Raw genomic sequence first — 13,275 nt, forward strand, 5'->3', positions numbered from 1 at the left:
GGGCTGATCACCTATGCTGATCTGGAATGGTTTTCACATTGAGCTGATCTGGAAATATTTTCATGTTCATCATCTCTTCAGAATTGGAATCATTTTCCTGTTGAGCAGATCTTTGCTGATATGGAAAGGTTTGTGTATTAGCTGATCTGGAAAAGTAAATTAGTCGAGCTGATCACCTCGGCTGATCTGGAATCATTTTTCCATTGAGCGGATATCTGCTGATATGGAAAGTTCGGTGTGTTGAGCTGATCTGGAAATGTTTCATGTTGAGCTGAACTTTGTTGAAATGGAAAGGTCTGTGTGTTGTAATGATCCTCAGTGCTGATAAGGAAAAGTTAATAAGTCAAGCTGATCCGGAAAATTTAAAGAGCTGAGCTAATCATTTCTGCTAAACTTGATTCATTTTCACATTGAGCTGATCACCTCTGTTGGTCTGATCTCTGCTGATATGTAAAGGTCTGTGTGTTGAGCTGATCTGGAAAAGTTCATGAGTTGGGCTGATCACCTATGCTGATCTGGAATGGATTTAACATTGAGCTGATCTGGAAATATTTTCATGTTGAACTGATCCCTGCTGATATGGAAAGGTAGGTGTGTTGATCCGATCCTCTCTGCTGATCCAGAAAAGTTAATGTGTTGAGTTGATCCTCCCTGCTGATCTGAAAAAAGTTCATGAGTTGAGCTGATCATCTCTTCAGAATTGGAATCATTTTCCTGTTGAGCAGATCTTTGCTGATATGGAAAGGTTTGTGTATTAAGCTGATCTGGAAAAGTAAATTAGTCGAGCTGATCACCTCTGCTGATCTGGAAACATTTTCATGTTTAGCTGTGTGAACTCTGTGATCTGTTTGTTCAGTTGTTCCTCACTGCTGATCTGGAAAAGAAAATTAGTCAAGCTGATCACATCTGCTGATCTGAAATCATTTTAATGTCGAACTGATCTCTACTGATATGTAAAGATGTCTGTGTTGAGCTGATCCTCTATGCTGATCTGGAAAAGTTAATGAGTCAACCTGATCCTCTGTCCTGTTCTGAAAAGGTTTGAGTTGAGCTGATTATCTTTGCTGATCTGGAAATATTTTCTTGTTTAGCTGATCTTTGCTGATATGGAAAGGTCTGTGTGTTGAGCTGATCTGGAATAGTTAAGGAGTTGGGCTGATCACCTATGCTGATCTGGAATGGTTTTCACATTGAGCTTATCTAGAAACATTATCATGTTGAGCAGATCTCTGCTGGTAGGGAAAGGTATGTGTGTTGAGCTGATCTGGAAAAGTTAATGAGTCAAGATGATCCTCTCTGCTGATCCAGAAAAGGTCATTAGTTAAGTCGAGCTGATCACCTCAGTTGATCTGGAATCATTTTCACATTGAGCTGATCACCTCTACTGATCTGAATTCATTTTCACATTGAGCAGATCACCTCTACTGATCTGGAATCATTTTCACGTTGAGCTGATCACCTCTGCTGATCTGGAAACATTTTCACGTTGAGCTGTTCTGCTGATATGGAATGATCCGTGTGCTCAGTTGATCCTCACTGCTGATCTGGAAAAGTTAATGAGTCGAGCTGATCACTTCTGCTGATCTGGAATCGTTTTCATGTTGGAAAATCCTTGTCTTGAGCTGATTTACACTGCTGTTTTGGCCAGGAGAACATTGTAAATGTCTGCAAAATAAAACTCACAAAACTCAAAGAATATATTCGACACTCCATAGTAAGTGGTCAAAACACAAAACATCTTTCAGCACACTTAAACGCCTAACACCAGGAGAATTTCACTCTTGCATTCATCTTTAATTGAGAAGCTCATCCCAGATGAGGTCACACTGAGTGTGTCAGATAAAAACCTGTTAGCTTTTCTCTCCTCTCTGAGGAAATGTAGGATAGTGTTGAAAATCTGCCCAGAGTCCCCAAACACTTTTAATAGTGTGGTCTACATCCCTAAGCTGGGTGTTTCTGTTCTCAAATACAAAAACATATTGATGAAGTGAGTCTCAGAGAGATTTTGAAAGCTGGTTTAAAACTTGAACAGAAGTCAATGTTCATATAGTCTCACAGAACCACACTTGTCTATAGGCTTAAAGTCTGGCCCACTTTTCAGCTTATTCTGGTTAAGAACCATACAAACCATACAAATCTGTCCGACATATAGTTTTTACATTTCCATTTAGAGTCATTTTCATTGCTTAACAGCCCCTGGTCACCATTAACTTTCACTGTACGGACAACAAAAACAAATAATTCAGGTTTGGAGCGAATGAGTGTGAGTAAACGATAAAAGAATAGCCATTTTTTGGTCAGTTCAGAAACTCTTAGACACTGTTTTCTTCTCAGAACCAACAACAAGAGACTCACAGCCATTATCATTTCAATAGTGTCACTGCACAAAGACTAAAGTGCTGCTCTTGCCATGTGTCCATCTGAGTGTTTTTCACACTCTCCATCTCTCTGTCACCTCATCATCATCTTCATCACCTCTGCGCTCCCCCGAAGTGTTTTAAGTTGTGTGTCCTGCGGTCCACAACATTTGGGACGTGCTGATGAGGAGTGATGGTGGTCGTTGCATGAATAAATGATTGCATGTGGAATCCATCGGAGGAAATAAATAGAGAAGGCTAATGAACGGGCAGGAAGTATTTCCTACTCTGGAGTGGTTTTATACACCAGGAATTAAAGCACAGCTTGTGTGTCAAACTGCAAAAGAGCGAGATGGTAATTACTAATGTCTCAAGTGCATTTCTGGCCATGAATAAATTATGTCAGTAGATGGGATGGTGTGATATTAGTGCCTTTTTTTCCCCTCACGCCATCACATCAACTTCTTAGACGAGTAAAAATAAATGGCAGTGCAGTTCTGCGCCATAATCCTCCAAACGGGTCTCAGAGTAGCTCAAATTTGGAAGATCTTGATGAAATCAATTAATAAACATGTTTTTTCTCCCCCTTTTTTTAAACTCAAAACATGATTGTTCTTCTGGCTGTCACTCAAGTCTTGAGTTGTAACATCAGTGTTTGACTGTAAATCATTTTATTCAGCTGTGATGCCAATAAATAAAGTAGAAAAACAATGGCTTTTTGGGACATTGTCAACTGAACCAGTGGCATCGGTGAGATTGACAATGGCATAGGGTAAAAGATTTAGTAACATGGTGTTTATCCATATTATGCATAAATGAGATTTGATATAATATATACAGTTCTAGAATTATCACACCCATATCGAGAGGGTTTATGTCTCTGTCCTGTGTCCATCCTTATCTTGTCATGTCCTCCTCGAGACGAATGGCCCAGTCCTCATTGGAGTGGTTTCTCGAGGGGTGGGGGGTGGCAGGGCAGAGGTAGCGGGAGAAATGGTTAACCCTCATGTCCAGAGCGAGCGCTGCGTGTGTGGATCTTCATTAACCTTCACACAGGTGAACCGTTCATCTCCAAGAGCTCACTTATTACCGGCAATAACGGAGCGCGGAACACGACCGTGGCAGCCTCGCTCTCTCTTTTCAATTAAAGAAGGAGCAGTGTTTCATTAACCCCTCACTGCTCTGGGTTGGCCTACGTGTGCCAGGCTTGTTTGGGGTTGTGTTGGCGTGTGCGGTGAAGAGGGCAATATTTTACTGTAAACTATCACAGAGTTTCGCCGCCTGACAGCCACCTGCCTGATCCGCCCTGAAATATTATGGTGCGTTCAAGAGATCAAATCATATTTCCTGAGATCCGCCGCTAATAAGGTGAATTCACTTACGAGGAAAATTAGGTGTGGTTGCGGAAAGATCATCAGGCCACTGATACACTGAGAAATGAAGTGAACATAAAGCAAACTCGTTTATCTTCACAGGACAAAACTGAGGCACAAAGTCAAAGAGAAAGACAGGCCAACTCTAATATTGCTCATCCAGAAAAAAAATGATGTGGACAATAATAATGAGGTTCATATGCAAACGTGTATTGTAGTGTTCCCAGACTGTCAGCTTGATAGATTAAACCTGATCTACATTTATTTTTTTTAGTTCTAAGAACATTCTTGTCATTTGCCAAGCTTGTCATGAGAAATCTTAAGATTGTGACAAAATTTTTTAAAACGATTTCTGGTTCAATTTCGAACAGTAGGTAATTGGCTGGAAATTCCCTGGGTGTTTTCGGACATTTCCGATCCGGAAGGCCATTGATTCGTTGACTAGCAGCTGTAAATGCTAATATCACCCCAACTCCATAATATAAAACATTTATGTTACATCAATTGTTTAAACCATAGGCATAGATTAAGGTAGGGTTGACAGGGGCATGCCCCTACCAACTTTCACAAAATCTGAAGTGTCCCAACCAACATTTGGGCAATTGTACCTCATAAAAAAATACTTGAACTTTATACTATGTTTTTATTTTCATTTTAATGACTAGTAGAGTTTCTCAGTTTCATTATTCATGTGTAAATTATTGTCCGACCGTTTCGGAAGCAGCTTATAAAATTCACTGTCACGTGTCACCTGTTACTTTTCTCAGCGCTGTTCAGAATGCACGAATCACAGTCGTTTGTGATTACTGCATACAGATAATTTTCTGTAGATTGCAAGGGAGAATTTCCATTTGTAACATAGGTCAAACAATCAAAATAATAGATTTAATGAAGTATGCTTTTCGTGTACAAATATTTTCTGTCTGAGAAAAAAAAACGTCCTGCATGCGGCACAATGTATTCTGCTTTAAGCGCCCTTTTCAGGATGTCAGCTTTGAATTTGAATGACTGTCTAGGTAATGGGGTGGATTAAAGGTGCATGATTTTAATATGCTAGAATAACTGCACAGATAACTGATTCGGGAAAAAGTTTATGTGGGAGTGAGGGGAGTCGGAAAGCAGAAAGTGTGGAAAAATGTCGTGGCGTCAATGCTCCATTCTCCCCATAATTTGTTTAATTTGAGAAGTTATCTAGCACATGTAGCTTTTTAATTTATCCCACACTTTGTTTAGATTTCCACTTGTTTAATGCTGGATAATACATTTGACAGAATGTCACTTTATGTCCCTTGGACTGTTTTCTTGATGTAGATGTACTTTAAGGCAATTTAATTTAATTTAGACACATTACAGGTTAATCGCATACTCCAACATGTTTACATATTACATATAGCATTTTCCCATCATGTTGTGCAGTCCTATACTGGTCAGTTGTAAGCCTGTTTATTCTTCATAGAAAAAGTCGAGGGCCAGAGAAATGGTAAACTGAAACTTGTTGTATGAGAAAATAATGTTATTTTCCTATATTACCAGATTAATGTTCTCACATTTCTTTAATTCCAACATTTGAAATATTATTCTCCTTGCAATGTCCCTACCAACTTTATTCTAACTCTTATTTAAGTCTCTTTCTATGTGTTTTGGACTTGGTTGCTTATGGCCCAACATGCATTTATGTCTCTAGAGCAACAGATATGATGGACAGCTGGATTCTAAAGGCCCATCTCCACATGAACAGGCGTGACCTTTTGCACATGGTCAGTAAGTGCTCGACATTCGCTTTTATTTCTAATGGTGGGTGTTTACAGTCGCCACATCATTCTTACTGCAGTTAAAATGATGCCAGAGTAAGAGCATGGGCTAATCCACTGCACTATTGTATGATGCAATATTCATTTCTTATCCAAAATACAATTCGTGACCTATTCTAGTTGTAAATATCTAGCAAATCTGGATCCGAAATTTACCCCATGAACAAAACTGATATATGTTAGACAATGCACATAAAATACATAGCGCATAAGGACTAATCTTGTGAATATGTTTTACAATAACACGAAAATATGTCATGCATTTGTGCATATACTGTATGCAACATGCATTTTAAAATAATACAGAAATGACAATATTCTCTCAAACAAATGCCGAAACATATTTTGGTTTCAGACATATAAAACATACAATATATGTCCAAATTTGATGGCTATATATTTGTGTGACATTTTATATCAGTTAAAACCATATAACTATATAACATTCACTGTATGTATTTTACATGTGCCATATATCAGATTGCTGTCAAATTTCAGAATTATAATTGAAGTGTATGTTTGTCAGAGCAAGAAGCACCCTTTGTAACAGCATTTCTTAAAGGAATATTCCGGAATATACTCTTCTTTAGAATTATTCTTTATAATTTTAGACTGTATAAACCCCTTCAATCCTCTAACTGGAATGACCTTTTAAAGTCCCCTTGCTCACCTGTGAATGCGATGTTTGCTGTTATTCTAGCATTTCCTCACACGCTCAAAACAGGAGTGTTGTTGTGTTGTGTTGCTGATTGGTTCTCAACCCCGGGTCGGCACTCTTGATTGGTAGGTCTGTTGTTATTGATCGCAGAATCGGTTTCAGGGTAATTTCTGTGTTGTCGAGGGAGGCAGGAAAGGTGACTCATGAGTGTGAGCTGCTGTAGCCGTGTCTGCTCACTAAAGATGAATTGCCACATGGTCATGTGAGGAAGGCAGAAGATATAGGGGGTTGGGGGTCTATGATGGGTTTCAGACAGTTCCTCATGGACGTGTGAAGATGATCAGCTCAGGGCTGTTCAGTGTTCATCAGCAATGAATGCAGGAGGCGTCTGCAGTCAAGGCATGCTGCCATTAGAGCTCTCATATAAAACATCACACTCAAGGCCATGCTGAAGAAACGCTCTGATGCTTTACAGGTCCAACCTATCTTCAAGGTCTGTTAGTCCGATTTAGCAAAAATTGGACTTTTACATGACATTTTAAAAAGACGAATTATTGTTCTAGTCTGACTGTAACTTTTAAACTTGAGTCACTCTGTATCTGATGGTGCACTCTATGTTTGTGTGAGAGAGAATAAAACAGCCTGGGAGATAATCAATACAGCTCAGATTTGTGTGTGTGTGTGTGTGTCTGTGTGTGTATGTGTTATTCTGTCCCATCATGCATCAGTCAGCCGTAGAGCATCATGACCACAGCACCCATAATCCGTTCTGCTCCATATGGCATTTCTCTGCCTCTCGATCACAGATCACATGCTGATCGATCGATAACTTTGGGAGTCTAGAGTCATTTAAACTGTAATTCTTGAGATGTAATAAATCTAGAAGAGTTTATGTTCATAGAGTTTTTACTGTCTCTTCACTGGGAAATGCTATTCACTCAAAGTGTTTCAAGGTCACTTTGTCTCTCTCTGTCTTTCTCTCTATTTGGCTCTTTGATTTCGTGTCTGACTTTTTTAAGTTGCTAGAATGGCGATGTTTGGAATCAGTGGCATACTACCAGTACTCGTATTGCTTATGCATTATGCATATTGCAGTGGTGATTGCTTTAAGACTACACAAGAAGCATGACTTCCCCTAACATTTCATAAGAAATGCGGCAATGACAGGTTTAATATGATGCACAAATAAACTATATAAATGACATATCACTCTTTGTGCATTTTTTATATTTTAGCGAATAAAAGTGTAACATATCACCAGGGCTGGACTTAGAGTGGCAGGGGCCCCTGGGCTGGATTCATTGTTAGGGCCCTACCTACACCATAAAGTATTGTGCTACAATTTCGGAAATGAAAATGTAAGGTATTTCAGAGAGAACCATATAAGCTTAGCGCTGAGTGCTTCAGGCATTAGCTACAAACACAGAGAGAACAGAAGCATTATATGTGAGTGATACCAAAAACATTCTGTAATCAGTCTGCTTGAACTCCACTCTAGGAATCATAAATGGAATGGCATAAATCTACACTGATGAGCCAAAACATTATGACCACTCACAGGTGAAGTGAATAACATTGATCACATCCTAACAAGGACACATGTCAAGGTCTGGGTAGATTAGATGATAAGCGAACAATCAGTTCTCATAGTCAAAGTGTTGAATGCAGTAGAAATGGGCAGGAGTAAAGGCCTGAGCAACTTTGACAAGGGCCAGATTGATATGGCCAGTTGACTGGGTCAGAGCATCTCTGAAATGGCAAGGCTTGTGGGGTGCTCTGGGTCAGCAGTGGTGAGTACCTACCGACAGTGGTCCGAGGAGGGACAAACCACAAACCGGCGACAGGGTGCAGGGTGGCGCCCAAGGCTCATCGATGCATGAGGGCAATGAAGGCTATTCCGTCTGGTCTGAACTGACAGAAGGTCTATTGTGGCACAAGTCACAGAAAATTTTAATGATGGTTATGGGAGGAATGTGTCACAACACATAGTGCATCACACCCTGCTGCGTATGGGGCTGTGTAGATGCAGACTGGTCAGAGTGCCCATGATGACCCCTGTTCACCGTTGAAAGCACCTACAAAGGGCACACGAGCATCAGAACTGGACATTGGAGCAGTGGAAGAAGGTCGCCTGGTCCGATGAGTCCTCTTTTCTTTTACATCATGTGGATGGCCGTGTACGTGTGCGCCGTTTACCTGGGGAAGTGATGGCACCGGGATGCACTCTGGGAAGACGACAAGCCGGCGGAGGGAGCCCTGGGTCCGGCCATTCATGTGGATGTCAATTTGACAGGTACCACCTTACCTAAACATTGTTGCAGACCAGGTACACCCCTTCATGGCAATGATGTTCCCTGATGGGAGTGGCCTCTTTCAGCAGGATAATGCACTCTGCACACTGCACACATTGTTCAAGGTGAATTCAAGGTGTTGAACAAGGCCTCCAAATTCCCCAGATCTCAATCCAATTAAGCATCTGTGGGATGTCCGATCCATGGCGGCTGCACCTCGCAACTTACAGGACTCGAAGGATCTGCTGCTAAAGTCTTGTTGCTAGAAAACACAGGACACATTCAAGGGTCTCGTAGAGTCCATGCCTTGGCGGGTCAGCACTGTTTTGGCGGCATGCGGAGGACCAACAGCATTTTAGGCAGGTAGTCATAATGTTTTGGCTCGTTGGTGTATATATCAGGAAAATAAATAAAAATAGACATAACAATGGATAAAAATACACTATGGCTGGGTTTCCCGAAGCACTAAGTAGCACATAAGCAGCTACCATTACAGCATGTTTCCCAAAATAATTATCTCAATAGCATGTAAAAATGCTTGTGAGCCTCAGAATACTCATAAGTCCATTATGTGCAACTATTTGTCTCACATCTTTCAGTTTTTAAGAGACAAAGCGACATTTAATAAAGTATCGATATATTTTGATCCTTGGAAAGATCAGCCTAGCCTCTGAAACCCTGTCTTACAAAAACAATCATTATTTATTTTATGACATGCATTAATATTTAATACCTTTCTGCACCCTGATAACATTACATAATATTTACATTTTTGACAGGTTTTCTGCATTATTTTCCTGTTGAGAAAACAAACTGAATATATTGGTGAAAGTCTGGGCCTGTTTGTTCAGCACCTTTGGACTGGACAGCCCCCGCAGCGAAGAACTTATATGAAGAATGAATAGCGAGCGATATATGTGCCAAAAATGTATGACGGTATGACCTTGAAAGTTTTAGTTGCAACTAGGGCTGTCGATTTAACGTGATAATTCAGTGCAATTAATAATATAAAAATAACGTGTTAAAAAAAATTAACAATTAATCATGTCCTCGGACCATCGGAATATTCCTGAGCAATTCAAGTTTGATGTACCAGCTGTTTTCTTCAGGGGGCAGTAAGCAAAACTTCAGCTGTACAGGCAATGTGCAGCTTATACAGAGAACAAACCAACCCTTCAGCAGACAGCACAACAAGAGGATGCGATTCTGATGGAGCGCAAATCAGAATTTAGGGATCTCGAGACGTGTTTTTCGCCCACACCCCCTATTTCATTTGTAAAAATTTTATGTGAAAAAGTAAGCATATAGGGAACATTTTCTTTAAAATTAGCTGATAAAATTGGAGACAAATATAGAAATATATCTGGCGCGTCAGCTGCATGCAGTCACTGACTAGTGAATTAATTTCCATCATAAGAGCACGTGGGCGATGACAGAATTCAGGCAACAGTAAGAGGTAATCCTGGAAATAATTTGTCTTTGGTTTCATGATAAAAAGTTTGTTCCAGCCTTCTGTTGTGTTCAGCAAAAATATTCATTCCTTGAGCTGTTTGTTTCTAATCCCGGATTCAGATTACATTAGTTGGTGTTTAGGTTGTTATAGTATTTCCAAGGACGATATATTAGTATGATAATATTTAGAAATTTTTCGCAATCCATATTTCTTTATGACCGTTTAATTAGTTGACATACGTTATATTTGGGTAAAGGTGGGGCCCCCTACTGGGCGGGACCCATGGACTGGAGCCCAGTCTAGCCTAATGGTAAGGTTGGCCTTGCATATCACACAACACTGCAGCACTGTTCGACTTGTCCCTCTTTTCTTTAAAAATAAGAAAATAAAGCAACAATCTGTGTTACAGTGAGACTCTTACAATGTGAGCCAATGGGGTCAATCCGTAAACGTTAAAATACTCACCGTTGCAAAAGTATAGCAACAAGACAATATGCATGTTAACATGATTTCAGTGTGATAAAATCACTTTCTAACCGTAAGTTTGTGTAAAGTTATAGTCAATATTACAACTTCGTTGCCATGATGACAAAACACCCTAAACCCTGTAGTCCATGTAAACAGCGATTTAAACAACTTTACAGCTCAAATAATACACAAGTTGAAACAGAGGAATTAATGTAAGTGCTTTTATAAATTATAAGCATCACATTTCTGCCTTTAAACCCTCCAAAAATTTGCCCCATTCACTTTTTTGTGGTAATCAACATTATGCCACAAACGCTGTCGATTGAGCTTAACTTGTATTCATCCTGGAATATTCCTTTAAGTAATGCAATCCGCCTTTTTTCTACATGCATATGTTCATTGAAGTCAGTGAACATACTGCTATTGAAGCCATCTTTCAACGGGAGTCTTAGGCAAATATCGGTACCATTCAAATCAATGGCCCTAAAGATCGATATTGATTGGACAAAAGGCTCTAAACATGTCATTTTGGGTCCCGACTAGATCCCGTGCCTCTCTCTGGGAGTCTATAGGAGCCTCATGAGCACTATTTGCATTGGATCCACATTTGATTTTGGACATTGGGCGTTCAATCATTATATTTTTGTCCCGACTGGATGCCAGACTTCTCTAAATGATGATTGGTTGAGCTGTCAAATGGGCGAGACTACACAACAAACAGCTAATAACCGAAATGGTGTCGTACATGACTGATAGCGTATGAAATGTAAAAGGGCCGCTGTGTTTGGATACACTCTCTGTTATTTACAATCAGATATTTTGCATATAAGCACTTTTAATTGTTGCAAAAATGGTTTTGAGCTTAATTAATTATATAATCGCTGTTTGAGTTGTAGTTTTTGGGGAAATTTAGCAGACACAAAAAACAATAGTCTATGCTTCCCCACTGGCATATTGTGCACATTATGTGAATTTTCAGTGTGCATGGAATAATAACCTACTACCTTTGTGGAAAACAAATAGTCAAAATGTGCTACTGTGCTAAGTTCAGACATTTTTATACAAATAGTAAGCTATTAAAAGGCAAAATAAACAGTTAATTAACTGGTTGCCAAACGCTAAATTAAAAATGCCCTGTTACCATAGGTTATGCCCCGTGACCACAGTGTTGCATATTACTGTTTGAAAAGTCAGCTGTTGCGTACTGTTTCAAATATCGTTTTTTTAAATAGTTGGCAGAATACAGTACATAGTGCACATACTGTACACTAGTATTGCATTAACAAAAATAGGCAAGGACTTACAGAAACAAGGCTCTAAAACAGGCCACGAAACACTCAAATCCACTCCTGAAAATGGGCGGATGGGGAAAGAGAGCGAGTAAAATCTCTCTCTCATACACACACAGATGAGGAGCCGATACAGTAATGGGTGTGTGTGTGTGTGTGTGTGTGTGTGTGTGTGTGTGTGTGTGTGAGGTGGGAATAGGCTGTCATACAGAGATAGGCCGAGCGCAGGATCAATAGGTTTACTATGGCCGCTGGCCAGCGCTTGTTTCCGTGTTCTCTCTCTCTGGCTGGGCTTCACTCATCAGTACTTTCATTGGCTCTCAGAGCTGCAGGGCTGCACCAGTAATCACGTATATTTTTAGTGGCCTAACACTCTCTCTGGCAAGGTTATAGCACTGGCTCTCTCGAAGCCGGTTGGCATCACTGGAAAACACAAACACTGGACAATTCTTGAGGTCAGCGATCTCACACACATGCAATCTCAGGCATGTTTGGACTTGATCAGAACTGTGAGGTCTTGACTGAAAGAGACACAAATCCTAGTGAGATTTTCACTAGTGAATAAAGCATGGGCTGGCCTAATTTTGGAACAGACTTCATGAAGGGAGCACACCTGTGATGCATAAAAATGCTGTCTAAGTAGGCTGCACAGACTGTTGTCTTTGGTGTCTGCAGTGTTGCTCCCAAAAAGTGCTCAGACTACTACTCAAACATGAAAATAATTAACTATGCTCGCAACAAAATCAAATGTAGATCCAATGCGAATAGCGCTCACGAAGCTCCCATAAACTCCCAGAGAGGCACAGCGTCCAGGTGGCACCCAGAAATTATGTGTTTAAAGCCTCTTGTCCAATCAACATCGATCTTTTGTGCCATTGATTTGAATGGTACCTGACATAGAGTCTTATTGAAGAACAGTTTCACTAGCACTCTATGGGCCGTGTGTCCACTGACTTCTAATGACATATTCATGTAGAAAAAAGCTTATCACGTTACTTGAATGAACAGTGCAAAAGTGATGTGTGATATTTAACGTTTTTATTTGCTAAAATATTGAAATGCACAAAAAGTAATATGTAACTAGATTAATTGCTCGGGTGTTCTGGGTGGTTGTTAGGAAGTTCTGGGTGGTCATTTAGGTGTTGCCAGGTAGTGGCTAGGGTCGTTAGGCTAGGGATGTTAAGGCATTGCCAGGTTGTTGCTAAGCAGTTGCTATGGAGTTCTTGGTGGTTGTTAGAGCATTGCTGGGTTGTTGCTAGGCAGTTGCTTAGTTGTTTTGGGTGAGAGCTAGGGCATTGCTAGATGGTTGCTAGGGTGTTCTGGGTGGTTGGTAAAGCATTTCTAGGTGGTTGCTAGGTAGTTGCTAGGGTGTTTTGGGTGGTTGCTAGGGCATTGCTAGGGTGTTCTTGGTGGTTGCAAGGGCGTTGCTAGGCAGTTGCAAGAGTGTTCTGAGTGGTCACTAGTATGTTGCTAGGTGGTTGCTAGTGTGTTCTTGGTGGTCGTTAGGGTATTGCTAGGCAGTTGCTAGGGTGTTTTCAGTGGTTGTTAGGGCATTACTAGGTGGTTGCTAGGGTG

This window comes from Myxocyprinus asiaticus, chromosome 38 (assembly GCF_019703515.2).
Source record: "Myxocyprinus asiaticus isolate MX2 ecotype Aquarium Trade chromosome 38, UBuf_Myxa_2, whole genome shotgun sequence".
Taxonomy (NCBI): Eukaryota; Metazoa; Chordata; class Actinopteri; order Cypriniformes; family Catostomidae; genus Myxocyprinus; species Myxocyprinus asiaticus.